This window comes from Chlamydotis macqueenii, chromosome 1, assembly GCF_036417535.1.
Source record: "Chlamydotis macqueenii isolate bChlMac1 chromosome 1, bChlMac1.mat, whole genome shotgun sequence".
NCBI lineage: Eukaryota > Metazoa > Chordata > Aves > Otidiformes > Otididae > Chlamydotis > Chlamydotis macqueenii.
This window is the reverse complement of record NC_141556.1, coordinates 103,526,791-103,549,826: the sequence shown is the minus strand read 5'-3', so window position 1 is coordinate 103,549,826 and position 23,036 is coordinate 103,526,791. Positions and strand designations below refer to the sequence as shown.

Sequence of the window (23,036 nt, the reverse complement as noted above, 5' to 3'; positions counted from 1 at the left end):
TAATTGCCCCTAAGTGCAGGCTATTTTCATTGTTTACAGCATGAGTAGTGATGACTGATATTTGTTAATTGTTTTAATTTAGGAAGTTTTTAGGAAAAAGACAAAATCAAGTGTATTCTAGTTAGACTTCTGACTTACATTGTAGTAATGTAGGGTTATTGGTGGCATTTTAATAAAAATGAAGATATTACATAAAAATGCTCATAAATATGTAAATGTAATTTGTATTTTTTATCTCTAGACACAGTCATAAATATCTGAACAGAGAACAATGAACATAAGTGTCTCCTAAGCATTCCCCATCTTTTCACTCTGGCATAAAAAGATCATCACTGTTTCTGATAGCATACCGATATATATAGAGGCATACCATAATCTGTTCAGAGATTTATAACTTCAGAGCAGCAAGGTGATTGTCACAAATCAGTGTGACAAAGAAGTAAACCTTTCAAAACTAATCATGTAAGGTCAGTTGTGCCTTAAACTATTTCCTGAATTTCAATGAAGCAGTGTTGTAGCAAATGTAACCTCGAGGGTGTATTTTTACTTGCATATACATATAAATGCATGGATACATGTGTATATATACATATACCTGTCTGTATATATATATATGAACATCTATTTTCATAGAAAAACCTGAGAAGATCTATTTTACTGGAATTTATCTAACATTTCTAGTAGCTAAACTTGAGTTTTGATAATTAAACATCAAATTTTAAGGCAAATATTTATGCTTGTTTACATGTAGTTTGGAAGTTAAGAACTCTACCATTCACAGTGTTTAACTGTGTGTTTAACTCTACCATTCACTGATGGTGTTTAAGTATTAGAATAATTAAATGAATAATTAAAATACAGCTCCATTTTTTTAAAACCCTTGCATGGCTTTTTGTGTTTTGTTTTGTTTTTTTTTCTCGGAAACTTTGCATGCATTGAATGTCAAGACTGAGGGGACTAGATAGTCCCATTCACACATTTGTCTATGCATGCTATGAAGTTTGTTTTACTCTTTTCTGTACTGTCATGTACTCAACTGTGATGCTCTGTAATAATGATCAAGACTTTAAGACTTTCATAATCAATGGAAAAACCAAACAAAACCGAAACACATCCACGGAAGCAAACTTTCAGCACAAATAAGCATGATCTCATTGGTACTCAGCAATTGCTTCATGTACTCCTATATTGCCATTCGAACAGAAACTACCCTGGAGGCACAGGAATTATAGAATGAGTCAGAAATACTCGTGGGCCTCACTCATCTGTGAACGTTAACACGCCCTTATTTTGGAAGTGTACATGCATATCGAATAATCAGCTGAAACTATATATAGTAAACTGAGTTTGACACTGTGATAAGATAAAATCTCATAATCAGTAGTTACGTGTTAACTCTGGAGTTCTCTTGCTCAGTTGGACAGTGCCTTCAGGAAGTCATCAGCTTTTCCTTTGGTGCTGAACAGCTCTGTGATGAAGATACCCAGTATCCACAACGAATGCAGTCCTGCAATAGTTCTGTCTTTTACTAAAAGCATAGAACCCACCTTGTAATCTCCTGTGGTAGAAGACATAAAGTAGCTGATATCTTACTGCTTTTCACATTGCTCTGTCTAAGGAGTAAAGAAGAATCTGTTTCTTCTTTTGAAGTGTAACACTTAACTGGCAAGCAGTTGTCTAATATGGCATTGGAAATGTCACCTCACAACTGAGGGAATACTTTGCTACAGGAGGACTTTCTCTCTTGGCATTTATCTCCCTGAAATCCAGAACTCTTATGTCTATGCTCCTATTTATGGATCTTCACTTTTCCTTTCTGAAAGTTTGGAATTTGTGCTGCCATTTTCAGCAAGGTGAAGCTGATGCTCGTTCCTGCCCTGAGATATGAGGGTTCCAGAGCATGTTCACCTACTAGGTGATATTCCATGGGACCACCTGTCTTGAAATTTTATGTGTGCTTTGTTAGCATGTGAAAACGCCTGCTGATCTCCAACTTCCCTCTCTTTCTTTGTGGGATTGCCTTTAAGCAAAACAATAGAGCACTTGTTCTCAAACACTGCATTCAGTACTCTTTCCTTAAGTATTTTCTCAGACTTTGTTGAAGGCTGATTTTATGAAGTGGTGTAAAGCAGCTGTTGAACTCCCTAGTTTGCCCTTACTTTGTAGCACTTAAAAGCAATTTAGGTTGGGAGGTCATCCAGTCTGCAGGCCATCTGGACCTAGCTACCACTCGAGTAAGGCCCATTTAGATCTGGTTGCTCAGAGCCTTCCAGTCAAATTGAAGTGTCTCAAGGGTCAGAGATTCCACAGCTCCAGCTTAGGTTTGCCCTATCATTGCTTTATTTTACCATGGTGTCGTAGTTCAGCCCTGATCAGGACCAGACTACGCAGTCTGTCTCTCGCTCCCCCCACCCTCCAAGAGAATAGGAGGAGATGATATAAGGAAAAACAGCTCAAGGTTTGAGATAAGGACGGGGAGAAATCCTTAAAGTTACCGTCACGGGCAAAACAGACTTGACTTGGGGAAAACTATTCATTTATTTCTAAAATTAGCAGGAGAATGAGACAGGGAACAAGATAACCTCCCCTCACCCCTCCCTCTTCCCGGGCTTAACATTATCTCTACTACCTTCCCCTCCCGAGCGGCACGGGGGGGCGGAAAGGGAATGGGGATTGCGGTCAGTTCATCACGCGTTGTTTTACGCCGCTGTATCATCGTCGGGGGAAGAACTCCTCGCATTCCTCCTCTGCTCCAGCGTGGGGTCCCTCCCACAGGCCATAGTCCTTCATGGAACTGCTCCGGCGTGGGTCATCTCTTCCACGGGATGCAGTCCCTCTAGAACAGCTGCCCCAGCGGGCCCTCCACAGGCCACAGCCTCCTTCAGGCCTCCACCTGCTCCATTGTGGGGTCCTCCACGGGCTGCAGGTGGATCTCTGCTCCTCCGTGGACCTCCATGGGCTGCAGGGGGACAACCCGCTCCACCATGGTCTTCACCACGAGTTGCAGAGGAATCTTGGCCAGGAGCCATATTACTCCTCCCCCTCCTTCTTCACTGACCTTGGCGTCTGCAGCCATTCCTCACAACAGGCTGGCAGACGTCTCTCAGGATCCTTTTTACATCTTATTCACTTCTCATCTCCTCTCCACTTCTTGCAGCCAGGCTGGGCCGAGTTGGGCCCAGTCAGCTGCCCGGCGGGAGGCCAGAGGATGAGGCCTGCAAGGCCCATGAGGCTCGCGCCTCCCCCTCTCTGCCCCCTTTCAGCTGCTTCACATCTTCTCCTCCTCTTTTTCCTGTTTTCCCCTACTTAAATACGTTATCGCAGAGGCGTTATCATGGGACATTCTGCTACCAATTGGCTCGGCCTTGGCCAGCAGCGGGTCCGCCCTAGGCCCGGCCGAGTCCACTGAACAAAGGGGAGCGACTTCTAGCAGTTTCCTACAGAAGCTACCACCTTAGGCCCCCCCTCACTAACAAAACCAGAACACATGGTATTCTTATTTCTTTTTTTATACTTGTTGTTACCTAGAAGAAACTGCATGAAAAATTTTGGTGGCCTCTAGAAAGGGTAAATACTTGGATTTTGCATAGAAGGAAGGATCTTGCTTTGGACTACCTTGGGCAGATGCTGCCACAGAACACTCATGTTCTGGACAGAATGCTTGTGACATGTCTAAGAAGCCTAGCTCAGAAGGATTTGAAAGAGTAAGGGGTAAAATTAAACATTAAAATGATCATTCTTAGCGCTGAATTTGACTAAACAGAAACCAGAGATGCCACTCGAAAATTTCAAACTGACTAGAATTGTTTCTGTGCATTAGTATTTTAATAGCTATTCCTTAATGTACCAGATGAGATTTGTTCAACTTGAGCTCTGTAAATGAGCATTTTCTCTGTAAAAGCACCAGTTTGAAGATCTAGTCACCTCTTAAGAAGGCCTGTTGTGACTTTTGGTGATAATATTGTTGCAGATGTCTTCTGGCAGCAGTTAACAATGGTTTCCAGGCTCTTATCAAAGCTACTAATGATGTGTCAATTTTCAACCAACAAGTGAAAGAGAGAGGCCAAGTGTCTTCATTCAAATGTAATTAGTTGAGGGAATGGAGTTCTGTGCTTGTCCTGGTTTAACTCCAGCTGACAACTAAGCACCACAGGGCCACTTGCTTACTCCACCCCCACTTCCCTGCTATGGGAATGGGAGAGAAAAGTAATGGGTTGAGATAAAGACAGTTTAATAGGTAAAGCAAAAGCCACACAAGCAAGCAAAGCAAAACAAGGAATTAATTCACTGCTTCCCTTCAGCAGGTAGGTGTTCAGCCATCTCCAGAAGAGTAGGTCTCCATCACACATAATGGTTGTTTGGGAAGACAAATGCCATCACGCCAAATGTCTTCCCCCTTCCTTCTTTTTCCTCCAGCTTTATATGCTGAGCATGACATAATACAAAATGGAATATCCCTTTAGTCCATTGGGGTCAGCTGTCCCAGCTGTGTCCCCTTCCAGCTGCTTCTTGTCCCACACCAGCCTACTTGTTGTGGGATGATGTGAGAAGCCCAAAAGGCCTTGACTCTGTGTAAGTACTGCTCAGCAGAAACTAAAACACCCTTGTATTATCAACACTGCTTCCAGGACAAATCCAAAACACAGGCCCATATGATCTACTATGAAGAAAATTAACTCTATCCCAGCATAAACCAGCATAATGCTACACATTTTCACTTCTCTGGTACACTCCATGCCAGCTGCTATTAAGAAGGTATTTCCAGAGCTACCCCCTAACCTTATGCAGTTAGACACTTGACTTTATAACCCTTCAAAATTTAAATAGGAATTTCTGATAGGGTTTTTTTTGGTATAGGGAATGGTGTGGATGAATATGAGAACTTCCTACAAAATAAAGGAGATTATGAAGCCCAACTACTGTTGCAGGGCAAGAAAGCAAGTCCTCCAGAAAGATCTCTTCTCATCTGCCTGTTGAGAAGTACAACATTCCTTCCTGTTCTTAAGACTCCTGAGGCCTGCAGATTAGAAATGGTGAAATTCCCAATAAGAGTTTCAAGATCCAAGAAAAGATTTTTTGCAGAGGGAAAGGTATAACTACCTTCACATTGCAGGATTCATACTATCCAATCTATTTTAAAATCTAGTGGATTGGTAGCTATTTCTGCCATGTTCCTTTTCCCCATTTTAGCTATGTATGAAGTTCTGGTTTTAATTATCTCAGGGAGAAATAACATTAATGGTATAGTCCTACTGCTTCTCATGATGAAGTGCTACTGTGCTACCCACTCAGTCTATATATGGCAAAAGCTATATTTTCTCTCCAAAACTTTTGTAAAAGCTGTACTTCTGTGTGTCCTAGGGGATGTCCTGTTGATGTAGGATACCTTCAAACTTTTTTTTTCCTGACTTAATACTACCCTTCTAAGTACTGTGAATGCCTTTATTTCATTTTCCTCACAAGTTTGATATTAATGGCACTATTTTCTGTAGCCCGTTAGATATCCAGGAGATTTTTGAGATTCGTCTTTCTCTTGACTTGTATTGTATCTGTGCCCCAAAGTAATTGTCCATGTTTTTTATTTCTGTTGAAAAGTACTTTTTTCTTTCAGTCATCTCTTCTACAAATGCAGGGGTACATTTTTTTCTGCTTTGCTTTTAAAAGAGGAAACTGATTTTCCTTCAGAAACATAGTACTAAATTTAGCTTTTACAACGCTACTTAAAGCATACATCTTAGTCTCTAATATAGAGCATCATAGCAGTTGATACACTGTCTAAATGCATCTTATCCAAGAGTGAAAGATCACTCTGGACTTTATTCACTTGATTTATTTTGTTTGTTCTCATTATGTCAATGAAAAAGGTATCAGCTTATTTGAAGTCTAAGTCAGGAGGGATCATGTGAAGAATGTTGTACAAATACACTCTGTTATTGCCTGGATATTTGTGCAATTACTCATATTATCTTTCATTTAAGAATCTGTTTTTTGAGACTTCACCAGATCTTCCTGAATGGTCATGTTCTACCCAAACATCCCGCTGATTTTCTCACAGCATATGATTATGTTTATTGCATTGCTCTACAGAAGTATTTATCATCTCGGTAAATAATAGGTTTAATTCACCCAGTTCTTTTGACTGAAAACCAGACAAACCAGGATGAGTTGTGTTGACCAGAATTCCCTGTATGGAAGACCTACAGTTTAGATCCTTTCTTCGGTACATGTAATTAGGCAAGTGTATTTCTCATTCAAGGTAAAATTATCCCGAAATCACACAAGCAACACAGCAGCTGTCCATGTTAGGAAGAATATAAAATAAATGTACACAAAGAAGACCCATATACTGCTATTTGTTTTATTTGCGTTATCTTCACAATGTTCTGAGCTATTCAGTTATTAACATCAGTCGGGCATTAGCTCTGCTGTCGCAGAGTTTTCTTTATTGAGGGATAGATAAATCAGGGTATCATCTGCATAAAAATGACACACTGCAACATTATGGTGAAAAATACAAACTAGTGGAAGTGTATAGCTGTGGAAAGTGTGAATCCAATATAAATCCTAGGGAAACTCCATAACTCACAGTAGATTGAAGGAGCATTTATTTATGGTTACAGCTTTCACCACTGAGACACGTAGAAATGAAAACCTGTCAGATTCCACCTTTAATACAAGGTCATTATAAAAAAAACTTGCCAAGGCTGTTTTAGTAGTGTAACATGATCTGAAGCCTGATGGAAATTTTTCAGATATATTAGTGCTATAGAAATAAAGGAGCTCTTCTTTGTATAATGTCCTCCTGATAGTTTTATTCAAAATATAGTTTCACCTTCTAAAGGTAGAATTTTCATATGTCACTTTATGGTAGTAAAAGCACCTTTGGTATTTATAAATGGTTGTACTTTTGGGGGGAGAATAGCAGAGCTAATGAAGCCTCAGTAACTGTTCCTTTACTGTTTCTTCAGTATTCCCTCCCCTGTAGTTTAGTCACTGTTTCCAGTACATAACCTATGAGGTCCAGTGCTTTTCTCTGCTGATTAAATCCTGTCCAATGGCTAAATCTGTGAGTTTTAAAGGTCTGGATTTCATTCCTAAGTCTGCCACGGTTTTCCTCTATGATTTCTCATGGCACTTAAGGTGAGAGTTTTTTCTCATATTTGATGGGTCTGATAGGGAGGAAAGTGGTGATGAAGAGCAAACAGATGCTTGTCTGTGATGAGAGTGCACAGAAAAAAAAAAAGTTTTGAAAATTACCATATTAAGAGTGCAGAAGGACTGTGAAGGCATACATGAAAAATAGTGCTTCTCCTTGCATGCTTTTGATGATGACACTTATACAGGAGCAGATATCTGAGAAATGAATTTAGGTAGGCAATTGTTCCTGTGTTTCTCCAATTCTTGTTCTGTTTTACTGAAAAGAGTATGGAATTTTCAATTTAATGGTTAGTCTCTAAATATAAAAATGTGTTGATTTTTTTTTGTGTTTGCTTTTTTTTTTTAAATCCTCCTAAATGCAAAAGTTCACATTAGATCAAGATAATAGAGTATTTCACAGTTTCAGTTTTCCATCAGATAACATAGAATCATAGAATCATTTAGGTTGGAAAAGACCTTTAAGATCATCACATTCAACCGTAAATGTTATAATTACAACATTAAACATTATAATTACATTAGACTCTCAAAAAATCATAAATATCTACTTCAGTATAATATATGCCATTTGTCAAAAGATATTTGAAAGAGGAAGCAGATGCCTGTGTTCTGAGGTTTTTTTTAGAAGATTCACGAAATATGTTGCTGTATTTTTTTTTTCCTTACAAACTGTAGCTGACCCTCAGAGGAAGAAAGGGAGAAAGCTGGAATTGTAATGATGATAACAGTTCTTAACAAAGTTGATGACTGCTCTTTACCCTTTGCAATGATATTTGGGGTATACTTGGCCCTAGCGTCTGTAAGATCTTTCCAATATTGAGACAGCTGAGATTTCCACATAATGTTGTGTATACACAGTCCAAATTGTAGTGTGAACCAGAACCCTTCTGCCATTGAAGGTCTCAGGTTCTACTACATACCAAGGAGACTGCCAAAACGTGAATCAGCTTTTTCTTTTTAGATTGAGGGACTATGTTAGCAGCACTGGAAACAGCAGTTGTACAAGCCTGTATGTCCTCCTTACTGCTTTTAATGCATTTTATTTTGGTATGTTTTCCAGAATAGATGTAAATAAAACAACTATTAATAGTTTTGGTAATGTAACATGCTCATTAAAATCGTAAGTCACTCTGAGATGAAGCAGCTTTAGTAACATAAAAATAGCAAAGGAAAGTGCAAAGCCTCATTGAAAAGAGTTCTGTAGGGGCAGGCTGTTGCTCTTGACATCCCCTTTTCATTTACACTGGGCCAACATGTCAGTCATTTATTAACTAAATAGTTTAATAACCATTGCAGAAGAGTTTGAGGTTGAGTAAGATAATGTTTATTTTCCTTCTTGTGAGGTGTAACACAGTTGTAGGAGAGGAACTTTAGGGAGGATGTTTCCTTTTGAAGTAGACCTGATTATCATCGACTAAAGCATTTTGTCAGTTCTTATTCCCTGACTTTCAGATAGGCAGCTCTTTCTTCACAGTGGTTAATACGAATTCTGATTGTTTGGTTTTTTTCATTTTGTCTGCCCTCGTTCGATTGTTAAGTATTTGGGACCAGACTGTCAAAAACAGCGTATTAGCAGAGCTTGCCATACTTGAATAGAACTCTACGGGAAATATAGTTGCTTTATTGCTATCTGAATGGATGTACTGTTGTAAATCTGCTCATGGTATGGAGCACTGAGCCCTTATGGCTATCTGCAAAGAATTTTCATAGGCAGTATATTGCATTTAAAATACAAAAGTATCGTGAACACATGATACACAGACGCATATTGCTGTATGCTGACCCAATAAAATCAGTTTTCAGATTCCAGCGAGACAAAACACTTGGCTTCAGAGCCTAGACTTTTAATTTAAGCACCATAAAAAGGATATAGTGAATACCCAAGATGGATTTGCTATATTTTATACATGTTGTGGAATCGGTGGGCATGATTTCCTAATATCTGGCAGTTGGATGGAGCTGCTGCTCTGGAGCAGGCTGTTGTCTTCTCTTTGTCCCAAATGTCTAAATTCCTCAACTTCTTGACACAAAAATTCTGACAGAGAAAAGGAATTTGATAATAATAGTGCTTAAAGTCTGGAGAAATTATGCAGTTAGTGTGCAGGTTACAGCAAGCCTATGGTCACTGATTTTACTTCTCTATTGATAGTTATAGACACTTTTTAAAGCATAGGCTTTTTTTTTTTTTTTGGGGGCTTGGCTTTGTTCCAGTATGCTTTTTTAGCCAAGGGAAGTGGAGAGACCGAGTGCTTTTAAACAAAGATTATTATTTTTTTTTTTCCTCAAATGCTTTTTTGAAAAACACAGGAATTACATCGCTTCTCCTTATTAGCTCAGTTCTCAAGATCTGCTTCTTAAATCTCTGTGAGATCAGATCTTCTGATAATTCGTTTTACTTTAGTGGACAGTGAAACACATGGTGTTTAAATAGCTGAGGATTCGCTATTACAGCTAAAGTATGATGCTTTGTAGTAATACTATCTTGGTTTCTTGGTACACTCATAGGAACAGAAAAAAAGGAGGTTAAGACTATTCTATATGTGCTGCCATTGTTCTATAGAGGATCTCTTAAAGTTCTTTGTAAGTAAGCATTTCTCCGGGATTCTGTCAAGGGCTAATAACTTCAAGATCTTCTTCACGTTTTAATTAGATTATAGACTGCATATAAGGGAAAGGTAATGGAAAACACTTGAGCAGAGTACTGTGTAGGGATTTTTGTTCGTCTTCTGTTCATACACAACTACCTCAAAAATCGGGTTTGATTAGAAACAATCATGGAATTATTCATGTGGATCTATTGCCCACAAAATCTGGTGTATCATTAGAGACGAAGAAATGAAATATACAGTGTTCACTTACCATGCACCTTAGGTTGTTGATTCTGAATTAAAATCTTCATTCGCTGCTCACCTGATTGCAGAACACCTCACTCCTTTTCCATTAAGCTGATGAGTTAATTTCATCTCTTACAAAAACTAGCTAGCAACATCATATTACCTTTATGCAGCTTCTCACCTCAAGTAAAAGAACCAGAACTCTATTTGGCCTATTCCAAATAACTGCAAATTTCAGTAGGAACCAGAGTAATTTATGTTTTGGAAACTATTGCTGTCTCTTAGAAAGCTAAACAGATTAATAAGTGTGTTCCTGTCCTTCACAGGTTGCTGTAGCTGAATGTATGTCAGTAGCAGTACCCAAGGAAAAAGAAAATCTTAGAATTTCCTTTTTAGGACTCTAGTTCTACGAAATCAGATCCAGAAGCTAAATACTATAATGATATTTCTTTTTTCATGGTGAACACTCATAATGATAATATCTCTAAAACTGATAAAAGATTTAGTTATAAAGAAAAACAGTGTAAATGTTGGGTCTTTCATCTGTTGTGTCAGCATGCTGTTCATGGGCTTCCTGAAGAGCTAATAACAAACTGAAAGTCATTATTCCAACCTAACAACCTTCTATGTTTATTATGTGGTTTGTAAAATAGGACAAAAATATTTAAACTGCTGTTACATGACAAAAGTCCTTGAAAGGGAAATGAGCAAGAGAATTAAGGAGTTCAAAGTAAAATTAAGTGAAGCTGCCAGAAGGGAGGGAAGTACTGGAAAGGGGGCAGGGGAAAGGAATCATGTGTGATGGCTACAAATCCAGTGGGCCTTTGCAGCAGCTGACAGCAGAGGTTCTGCCTAGACTTTGCAGGTCCCCATGTGTCTTACAGCTGCGATTAGAAGTCACTGTCAGTTTACCAAGTTCTGGCTTTCCTAACTGTGCTGCTTTACATTGTGTAAGCCAAGATAAGACTATAGACTCTTGATTTGTATCAGTACCTGTGCACAATGCAATATATCCAACTGGTCTCCCACAGCCTCGTTTTTCACTTGTTAACCGTTGCTGAGTGCTGCAACCCTTTTTCATTTGTCAGGAGTAGCTTTTCTATTCCTGTGATTTTTCTAATAATTATTGTTATTTCTCTATACATAATTAACACATATTGTGTGTGGTGCATCAGAAGTACTTAAATGGTTTATTGTTGGATTTAGAAGCAAATGTACATAACCATAAGTTTCTCAAGGTATACATTTTTTTGCTTTTCCTACCATAGGTAATAGATTCAAGATGTCTATCATCTGTGATCTCTTTGTTTCTTTCCTTACTTTTCTTTCAGAAGTATTTGTTTTAATTTGTTTTAGGGAATAGTCCCTGCTGTATTTGTTTGTCACTGATTTCTGGAAATGTAAAGTGTGTCAGCTAACGCCTCCCAAGTAGCAGTTCAGAAATGAAGGCAGAATATCAATCCCTGCATTGATGTCCATTTACATTTTAGGAATTTACAAGTGTATAAAACTAATGAGCTAATAATTCAACATTCTTTTCAGATAATGTTATGTACAAAAATGAATAGGATGAATAGGTTTTCCTCCCGTGGTTGAGCTTCTCTTACAGAATTTAATTTTTGTAATGAATATCGTAATGAACTGTCCATCCCACTCCAACAATAAATGTTCCCCAGGAGGCAGACTAGTAAAATAAATTCCTCTCCAGAGCAGACATAATAAAATCCCTCTGATCTTTGGCTTTTTCTCTCTGCAGAACTCAGGAGAAAAAGTGGGCCTTGTAGCACTATCGAGAGATTACAAATTTCTAGTTTCTGGGACACCAGCTAGGAAGCAAGTTCCAATGTCAGGGAAATGCACTCAGAATGTGCTCTGCCAACATTTCCCTTCCATTTACTTTCAGACAGCTTCCACGCCAACTGATCTCAGTGTTTGCAAGGTAACGTGCTGTACGGTTGTATCTATCTCCCCTGCCAGCCAGTGTGGCCAGTTTTCTGGTCCTTCCCTCCTGCTTGGCTTTGTCTTTTTTTCTTTTTCTTTTTTTTTTTTTTTTTTTTTTTTCCTTCTGGTTTGTCCCAGTAACAGAAGAGAGAGTTTCCTAATCTCCTGTTATTCCTTCTCCCGTGTTCAGTTGCCATCTTGATTTGATCTAAATATCTTTCAAAATATATTTAGTCATTTGTGTAGGTTAGTGACAACTATTTTAATAACTTTACCTTTTTAAAAATGAATTTTATTTTCTTTAGTACTTCTGTGAAAAGCAAAGCATTATTTCCCATTACAATTCCTTAAAATAAGATGTCATATCAGAGATTTCGGCTGGTAACTTGTCCGTCTTACCTGAAGAATGTTACGTGTTTTCCAAAGGATGTGAATTTGATTGACTTTTTGAGGTACAGTATTCTAGCCTTTTGGCTGATTTTTAAAAGCAAGTTGTGCATGATATTCAGGAACGTGGACAGCTATAAGAAATATTATTGATCATCAAGTTCAGCTTCTTTTTATAGACAACGTATGTTACCTCCTCCATATATGCATTCTGAAAAGCTGGGGTTTTATGTTGTTTTGCGTTCGTTTTTTTGTTGTTGTTGTTGTTATTTGTTTGGTTTGATTTTGGTTTGTTTTCCTCCCCAACTAGTTTTCTGATTAGGGAAACTGTGAACCCTTCCCTTGCAGTTGTCAGGCACACTTGTTTAATTTCTAGAAGCAGCTTATTCACATTTTTCTTATGTCAAGATTATGTTTAATTGTAAACTGATTATCTCCTACCTCCTTGTCTTTTATCTCTGTGAGTAATACACAGATTACTATTATGTCTTCTCTCAGTCTTCATTTTGGTAGACAGACAGAGATTTCTAGTCTCTTCTGTTTCACGGCCTGGGCTACATATTACGCTTTTCCAGTGTGTTGTCGTGTGAACTGACTGCTGTTGAATGAAGTGAGCAGAACGGTCTGCAGTGTTTTACTGGGGTTCACTCCATGTTTTCTATCAAGCCTTCCTATGTGTACCAGAAATACTTTGACTGATTTGTCTTATGACTGCTTTCTTTCAAGCTGCTTCATATTGGTCATTCATAGTCATCCAGTGATAAATTAGAAAATGTGTCTTCTTCCTGCTCGGTTATTCTCAGCTGATGAGATTCTAGTGTATAGCTGAAGTTTCAATTATTAATCCCCACATACAAGACTTTTCTTATTTCTATTACTGCAGTCCTGGAGGTTGTCCAGCACTGTGAGAGGTACCAGTCCTTTTCTGTATGAATGATACCTTTAAATATTTTTTCATTAACTTGCTTTTACTGTCTGTTAATAAAATTATTATTAACATAAAAAAGAGAGAGTGAAGAGGAGTCCTTGGAAAAAAGCCCAGGCATTAATGACTTCCCTTAAGTCTCTTCCTTTCAGGTCTAACCTGACACCATCTCCCATAAGCAAGTTCTTTGTGTTTCCCACATTTTCTGTGCTGATGTCTTCTGCCTAATTTATATATTGTGTTTATGTGATCTCATTCTAACACATTTAAGTAAACATTAAGTTCCTAGATTTCTATTATCTGCCAGCAATCAGATTAGACTCGACTGATCTATGTTTGTTAAATTCATATTAATTTGCTGGTCTCAGTTAACTATGCCAGAGTTTCTGATCCCTTCTTTAACTTCTTTCTGGTCATTTACAGAGAACAAATTCACTTATCCTTGCCAATCTACACAAGATGACTCAATGGTGGGTTCGTTAGATAGGGTTTTCTAGTCAAGAAAACTGTTATATAGTAAGTGTAACGCTGTTTATTGGTGATAAAATAGCAAGTAGTGGAATTTAAAAATATGAATTATGTCTAATCTAGTCTCAATTGCAGCTGTACTTCATATATAATAATTTCCTGATAGGTGGTTTTATGCATCCTTCTTATTATTACAATTTTCTGCTGGCCTTTTTTCATTCACTTTGTAGTTGGCTTTTTACTTTATCTGTATGCTAAGTATATACAGCAATTCTTGTCCTGTGTATCCAATAGTATTGTATTTGGCCAAACTATGTATCTTTAAAGGACTTTCTTGGACATTTCCTGTTTTTTGCATGCTTTGCATATAATTCCACAAGTGCCTTATGTGTATCTTCCATAGTACCTGCTGCATGTATCATAAATTGTATTCCATACTTTGTTACCTGTATGCTTGTTGGTCACACTCTCTAGTCCATCAGTGCATCAGTGATGACCTTTAAAATGATTACATAGTTCTATTTCTGCCTTTTTTTTTTCGGTATTCATACCATTATTTTGCTTTATAAAACTTTCCCTTGGGAATTCTTGGGATTTGGGAATTCTCTCTGTTGCAGAGTTTTCACAGTAACTCATAACAGCTAAGGAGTGATTTTTCCTCATTGAATGTGTACAGCGTCACTGACAACCAAGCTTGGTGCTGCTGTAGAGGCACAACTTGTTACCCCGTCAATAACTTAGTGTAGTGTCATGTGAAGCTCAATGCATGTTCCAGTGCTCCAGTGGCCAGGAGAGATTGATGTCTTGTTTGTCAGATCATTTACTTAGCATATCAGAATGCAAGATGATGGGTAAAAGGATATATTCACTTAAAAACATCAGGGTTTTTTGCATTTATGGAACAAAGTTGTGAAAGGACAAAACATAATATAGTATTGAGATACATTATATATTACAAAGAGAGAGATAGACACACGCTAGCTACTTTAGCTAGCTTCTGTGTCTGTCTCTCTCATAGGTGATACAGGAATCTGTTATGATCTTGGCATAGAATTTCTCCTGCTTAGGCTATCTTTAAGATGCCTTCCACATGCTCAGGGTGGGAAAGAGGCCAGGAGCGGAAGCTGTTGGAATGTCTTATTTATTTCCTTCTGATAACAATTATTTCTTTAAATTTGCTACTGGAACAGTGTTTAGCACTCCTGAGAGTACTGGAAATATCCTTTTCCCACCTCTGAAACTCTGTTGATTTACAATAATATTATTAGCCTTCATTTTAAAAAGTGATGAAATGTTATATATTTCATCATGAAAGATGTTAAAAGCAGTTCCTGGCTAGATTAATTAGTGCTTCTTTTCCTCTGTTTTTGTGTTGAATACAATATCCACAGGGTGGAACTGAGAATAAAGAGCCTTACTTTAGGAACATCTTGATCAACACCACTGTTGGTTTTAGGAAGTCTCCTGAGCATCCTGTTACTAAGAGGTCTTGCCAGTGCTATCACCATGTGCTTTCTGAGAGTTTTCTCATTGTAGCAAAATTTGTAGTCAGATTGATTTCTTTAACATTGTCAAAAAGGTCTGTCTACTATATAGCTAAATCTAGTTCTAAGGAACTGGCATAACTCCCAATAAAATCCCATCTACTAGCTTCTTAAAAATGAATTTATCCCAAACAAAAATATTTTCTGCCAACTTGTTTTCATGTAGTTGGTATTAGGACTCAACTAACTTTACCTTTATTTTTACCTTTCATGAAAAACTCATGGTCTTGTGGTATTCTAAATACGGTTGCTATTCTGGCTTACTTCTCTCGCTACTGTTTGCAGTGCCTGCATTTTGTTATGTCTATTCCTTACATTAACAGGCAGATATTTTACTTATTTCTTATCTGTTTAGTAATTGAATTAGACACATCTTTTTACTAGTATGTCTCATGCATGTGAATGCTCTGCATATCCAACTTCAGGGCTGATTTTCTCTTTTATATAGACTACTAAAGTGATAAATCTGAATTTACTATGTTGTCCTTACTGCCTTCCTTCTATGTACTAATCCAACATTTGGCGATTACACAAAATCTCCTAATCATCTCTCTTCATTTCTTAATCTGAGGTACTTCTTGTTGAGCAGTTCAACCTAAGTAATCAAAACCTGTTTTGAGGCAGTCTGTCCTTTGAGAAGGAATTTTGTTTCCAATGGAAGCATTCAAAAGTTTATTTTAATTTGTCTAGTCCTGGAGGTATTTACTTTTCTTGGTTGTCTTTGTTATATTCCTTGCTTCTCCTCTGTATTTCCTTTACAAAGGAGAGAGTTATGACCTAGATTTCTCAATGTTTGCATATTATTTTGGTTTGGTTTTGGAGGGGGGGAAGCATCCCCTTTTCTCTTTGATTATGATTGCTTATTCTAACAGTGTGTTAATTTCTGCTGACAGTATGTGAATATGAAAGTACTCAAAGAGTGAGCATAGAAAAAAATAAGAAAACAGTCGATTATATATGGTCATGCAACTGATTCCTTCTGAAGTGATGCAAGAATACTGTCCTGTTAAAAACAAGAGCGTAGAATTCTTGTGTTTTTATATAATTCTCCAAATTTTACAAGCTATTTGATTGACCAAAAATGTATAGGCAAACATTCTGAATTGCTTCTCTGTAAGCACATACATTTATGAATTATCAGTGCCTTCCTTTTGTGTGAATAGGATTTAATCTCTCAGGTAAAATGGTAATTAAACAAAAGATCAATCTGTCCAAGAAAGGATCATACTATTCCCAATCTTCATTGTCTGTAAGGTCTTCAAATCTTTTGATATATTAGTCATGTTAATGTGTTAATAACAGTACGACCATGATTTTTTTTTTCTTTAGGTTGAGCTGTATATGTCCCTTGATTTATGTAGATTTCCAAATGGAAAATAGTTTTGTGGATGAATGAGTGTTGAAACAGTAGTTTGAGCTATAGATGACTTCCTAGCACTCTAGATGACATTCAGTGATCCTCTGCACCCTTGTGCTTTCTGTCATTTTATCCAATACTAACAGGAGGAAAAAACATGTAACTGAAGCACAGATCAGAGTATTACATGACACAGTGGGTTATAGTGGCGATGGGCAAATACCTTATAGGGACATCTTTTCGAGTCATGTCTCCAGCACATAATAGCCTGTCTTCTGCCTTGAGGTCCTGATGCCAGGCATATCCAGCCAGCAGATCACGCCTAATATGTTGCACGGACAGTGAAGTCCCCAAAAAGGTCCTTGCTGTAAGCCTTTTCAGGAAGCTACAGAAGCTGGGATGCAACATATATAGATGCACAACAGGTTCTGAGTGTGATGGCTGTGGATTCCAAGAAAGATCTGGACTACAGAGGCAGATGCTGGTTGCATGACAGTGACACAGAAAGAGGGCAGACTTAGAAAGTAGGTATGTGTCAGTATAAGACATGACAGATTGCATTAATCACAGCTTGAAGGGTGAATTGGTTGGCGGGGTAGGATGGTGGAGATGAAGGTGTCACTACTCTAAGAGATTTTTTTAGGGGACTGACAAAGCTGGCAGGGAAATATTTAGGATTTGAGCTTTTGAGAGACATGAGATTTCATGGGGAGGGGTGCAGAGAGGTATAGAGGTATGGCTGGTAGCTGTAATAAAATTTTGAAAAGTAATTTTTGTAGCAAAGAATGTTGACTATCACATGTTAAAACGTATTTGGTAAACAGGAAGATTACATCTTTTTCCTCATTGTTTAATACTGTCAGGAGGGAAATTTAATAACTTTAAAATATTTTGTTATTATTCAGTAGAAAGCAATATAAATTGGAAAAGTTGTTTATCTCTGATATAAGTTTTATTACATTACAGTAAAATAAACTAAGTTCCATGTGAAAAGACAGAAGTTTGGTTTTAACTATGACAGACTTCATTTAATATGAGTTTGTCAGTGTTTATGTCAAAGGTATTTATACTTTCCTGTTCTCAGCTTCAAACTTCAGCTGGAGCAAACTTGTAATTCCTTCTGTAATGCACTGCAGTTGTCTACACTGTGCACAGAATTTCATTCAAAGAAAGTTTTTCAGCTTTCTCATGTAGAGAAATGGAGCATCAGGCTTGTATGGGTTATGTATTTGAAACTTGATTCTGTAAACATTTACTTATGTGCTTAAAGTTAAACCTGTAATTGTCCTGAAGTCAATGGGTCCACCTGTGTGTTTAAAGTTGTGGGTAAAGTCAATGTAAATATGCGAAATATCTTACTCTACCACATCTTGAAGATGCAAAAGACTTCCTTGATTCTGACTCCAACTTCTGTATTGGTACATCTGTCAGTGTCTTTGGGTCATAGGTTTTCTTGCACATTGTGTCCAGTGTTTTGGAAAATGCCAGTGAATTTATCTGCACAAAAAAGAAGACAAAGGGTTGGGAATCCTGAGAGGGATTGATTGTTTCTTTTTAAAATAGAAACAGCCCATTCTGGGGACAACAGAGAATGATTTTGAAATGCCTTATAATAATTAGCTTAGTGACTCTGTTGGATTACTAACAGAGGCTCAAAAAGTAGTTTGAGTGCCTTCAAACTGGCATCAAAATTCACACAAGATTATCTGAACTGACTTAGTATTTGGTATAAAGAAGCCTTGTGGTCAGAAGATGTGCTTTCCAAATAGCCATACAACAAAACAGTTTATTGCAAAGTTAGTTTAAGGTGTTTGTTTTTGGTTTTGTTTTTTTTTTTTTTCTTTGGTTGTTTTCTTTCTTAGCTCACTAAAGAAAATCAGCTCATACATTTGAATGTGTCTCAGTACTCAGTCAGGCAGCAGTAGCAGGATTCTTCAAAGTCTTTTCCTCCCTCCAATGACCCTCAAACATTTTCCCTTGTTAGCCCAAGGCTGCAGCATCTATTTATTGCAGCAAACACTTGTGCCTCATAAAATTATATATTATTGCAGTTTCTTGTCAAAATTGGCATTGTTAGTGACAATTGCAATCCCTGTCACCTAGTAGGCAGCTTTATAGCCTGTTTGTAAGATAAGCACAGTATGCTCTTCCGGAGAAATCTACACTTGAATTAAGCACTCAAAGCATGCCTTTAAACTGTTCTCTTTTTTGCCAATTACTTTTCTTTGTTGGTCTTTCTTATGATAAAATAATTTATGGAAATATCTTTCAAGTCTTTTCCTAGTTTTAGCCAACTACTTTTTGTCACAGCTGGAGGCTTCTTCTCCAATTTAATAGCTAACCATTTAACCAATTTTCTGTTAATGTATTAGAATTTCTCTAGTTTGATGTTTCTTTTCTAATTTCTAATGTTCCTTCCTAGGAAAACAGGTTCTGTATCTTCCTGTTTTCCATGGGACATGTAAAATTTTATTATAATTTCTCTAATTTCTCTCTTTTTTTTTTAATCGCCTTGAGAAGATTCCGATTTGCCCCATACTCAAAAAACTTCTATATCCTTAAACATTTTTAAATGTTTGTTTTCTATTGAGGTATTCTTATGTGCTTGAATCTAATTTGTCTTTTTTGATTCTGTATTCGAAAAGAATAGATCACAAGGGGGAAAAAGTAGGAAAATAGAAGTGATTTTTAAAAAATCACTGTAAGTATAAAGGTAGATGCAGCCAGACTATCTTGAAGGATGTTTCCACTAAGAGTCTGCACTTCTAGATGGAAAAGAGCACAAGTGAAATTTCAGGAATGTACAGGTATCCGAGAAGAACATAAAACAAGAGGAAAAAAAACCCAAACAACAAAACCTTCAGATTTCAGCCTTTCACCTGACCTGAGATAATTTTTATTACTATTTGTTTCATCTATATAACTACTTTCTTTCTTTTAAAACATGTGGGCATCAATGTAACATGACAGGTATTAAGGAGAAAGGGGAAAGTAAATCAGATTATGTATCTTGGAAAAAAAATGGTAAAGATGCCTTACTTGCTGTTTTATCTTTTGTTTTTAACGTAACATGGCAAAGTAAATGTCCAGTTTGTATTGCAGAAGACGTTGGCAACAAAACTAAGTTGGCCAAGCAAAGTGAGGCCCTACATTAATCTTGATATCACTTTTTTCCCCATATTAATAAATTTCAATCAGGGGCAAAGCACTGAAAGATGTCCTACAATCCTACACATTGATAGAATTAACTTCTTATTTTGGGGAGACAGCTCAGTATATAAAGTCCAGAATTATAAATAAAAGCTCTAAATACACAGATTTCCCAAAGTCTTTTGACTGCATTAAAGTTCCGATGTTGCAACCCCACAGATAATGAGAATAGGAGGCTGCTCACAAGCTGAGCCAGCTGGAACCCTTGAACTGCTCGGCCAAGGGAGTACTGAAGCCCTACATGTCCCTGACCAAAGAGCTTCGTGCTGCTTTGGAGTGCTTTTCTCTTGAATCCTTTTTCACAGCCTACTTGAAAGGTGATATAAGAGCTGGGCTTGCTACAGTTGAAGCTGGGAAGAAGTTTTGTTTTTAGCAAAGGAGAGCACTTGAACACTTCCACAGTACCACGCTTGGCATGACCCATTGAAATTCCAGTGTGATCTTTGCAACTGCTGGGCTGAAGTCAAAGCATATTTCTTTGAGAGGCTACTGACTTACTAGCTTTAGCTTCTTGGGTTGAGGTGAAGGTATCAGTTTCCAGAAGGTTAGTAGCTCAGCCCTGGAACATAGAATAGATTAACATGAAGAGACAACTTAAAGGAGGAGGCATTTTAAGAACTTCCTTGTGTTTTCATTAGAGAGAACCTAGTTATAGAGAATACAAGTGCATGTGACACTGCGGATCTTGATCACTTGTTTGTAAGTACTCTGTTCCATGCTACGGTAAGTAAAGAAGAGGTTGTCTGAGCTGCTTCTCTGGATTCTGGTCAAAGCATGTGTGCCAGTGTTTCACTTCTTTACACTAGTGTTAAGGGTTCAAAACTGTTAGAGAAGACAAGGCAAAACAACAAGAGTTTGATATACTCAGGGCCTGTGTCAAGAGTGATGGGAAGAAGGAACTTGAGATACCCTTGAAATAAGTGGGAGAAAATTTTCAATTAAGTACTAACACTGATTTTACATATTGATTAAACTAAACCATATTTCTAGTGCTCAGATCTTCCAGCTTCTGTACTGATTTGAATTTCAGACTTTTTCTTGGTAGGCCATCCCCTGGCCTCCCACCAGGCCCTAGTTTTGTTTGGGTTTTTTTTTTTCCATTTTCAGTGTTGTTCAGTCACTTCTGTCATTCAAGTATTAAGGCCTTGTAGCTACAGAGGTCTCTGTAATGGTACTTGCTGGGCTGTTCATGGCAAATTATATTACAACACGTTGTTTCTGTTTCCCTCTGCATTCTTCCCTTGAGTGTGTGTTATGAGCTTCTATTAGACATCAATTGTGTATCCTGGGGGAGCATAACAGAAAAACACAAAATGCCAGTCAATCTGTAGAATTTAAAGCCATGCTTAAAATGTGTGGGGAAGAGGTAGGAATTCTTCAAAGAGGAACTTCTGTGCTGGAGGCGTGAGAGATCTAGGCTGGTGTCAGGAGGATGGCAATGAAAGGATAGACAAGGTTTTCACAACTAGTTGTCACATATGATTGGAATAAGCCATTTAATCTTAAAACCCGTTGAGCTTTTTGTTTCACCCATTGCTATTCACTTATCTACAGTATGGTAATGTATTCATTATGCTTTGTGTTGCTGTTGAATGCATTACAACATGAAGTCAGATTGTAGCATGAAAGTTCACTGAAATGCTAGGTTTGCTTTTTCTCTAAGCCACTGTGACATGAAGTGGAATTTTTCCAACCCTGAACTGAGCTGGCCTCCAAAATGCACAAATGCTGCCTTATATACCTGAGAGAGGCTCGGGCAGCTCAGGAAGCCTAGAAAATTAATCTGAAACAGAAGCTGTAGAGAAGCAGCACCTCAAACTTATTTTATTTCCTATTGATTTAAATTTTCTATCAAAAGGTAATGATCGCAGTGTTTTCTAGTGGGGATTGACATCTATTTTTCTAAGAATAAAGGGTAAAAATGACATTTGGATTCCAGAAGAGATGTCATTTAGCTATGTTAAAGAAAGTATCGGGGACTCTAATGACCTAGTTTCCTGTTAAATCTCCAGGCCATTGCTGAAGTTAGGAGCATAGGGAAAATACATTTCATCTTCAAAGACTTCAAGATGAGGTTTATAACTTTCTTAAAGAGGAAAAAATGAATCCTCTCTGCTGAAATGAGACAGATTCATTCTTTCAGCCCAAGATGGATATTTTTCCCTGAAGATCTGAAAATTAAACCACCCGCTTTAAATGAGAAGTTTGAAAAAATGCAGCCTACAAAACCACTGTCTTCAATGTGAAAAGAGAGAGGAAGAAAATGACAAATTTTTATTTTTGCATCAGTCTGAATAAATAAAAAATAATTTTGATTCTGCAGATAGCACAAGGACTAAAAATACTTCCATATTTTAGTTGGAATCATAACTACTTGAAGTATTTAGGGGGAAAATTGCATGCTTCAGTATCACTTTGTATGTCCCTGCTGTATTATATTAAGACAAGTTGCGTATGAAGTATATTTCACTGTATTTTTAGTTGAATCTGATTACCTATAGATTTTTAGCATTCCATTTTAGAAATGGTAAACTGCTCACAGCCACACTTGGCCTGTCCACACATGTATCAGGTAACCAAGCAGGCTCATAATGACTGTATAGGCCAGGGTTTTAGGCTGATGTTTTGTTCACAGTCTTCTGGAACAAGCCTCGTGATACTTCTTTGTCCTTCACATATTTCTCCATAGCAGACTGCTGTCTCCTTACGTGCTCCAGATTTGGCTGGGAAAACCTGCACGTATTCTGCTTTGGTTTAGATTCTGTCTACTTAAAAGCCCTGCACAGACACCAACTCGTGGAGTTCAGTGGGCTACCGGAAGGAAATACTGACTTAGGCCTCGAATCAGAAATAGTACAGCTAGGGCATAGTTATGGCATCAAAGCAATCTAGCCATATTGATAGAAGGGTAACAGATGGCTTCTGGATGTCACTACTACAGAGAGGGGGAAGAGGTGATGTGTTGTGCCTCATTGGGCCACATAGACATTCCTCACACTTCACTAGTACTTTAAATTTCTGAGTCTTGAATACAAATGAACCTGTTCTGAAATTGTCCTTTTTTCGGAAGAAGCAAAAGCTTTTTTGAAAATTAACTATTCATGATGGAGGAAATACTCAAATTGACATGCTGGTGGTTATATTCTCAAATGCTGTTTCTGTTCAGTACTTCAAAATTTTGCGTAGCTGCATTACTTGAAGAAGGGGGATAT

General features: G+C 37.6%; 1 protein-coding gene across 4 annotated transcripts in view; it reads left to right on the top strand.

Annotated features, from left to right (window-relative positions):
* CADM2 (cell adhesion molecule 2) overlaps nt 1-23,036 on the top strand; it is a 685,724-nt gene that overhangs the window by 447,554 nt on the left and 215,134 nt on the right. The window lies entirely within an intron of this gene.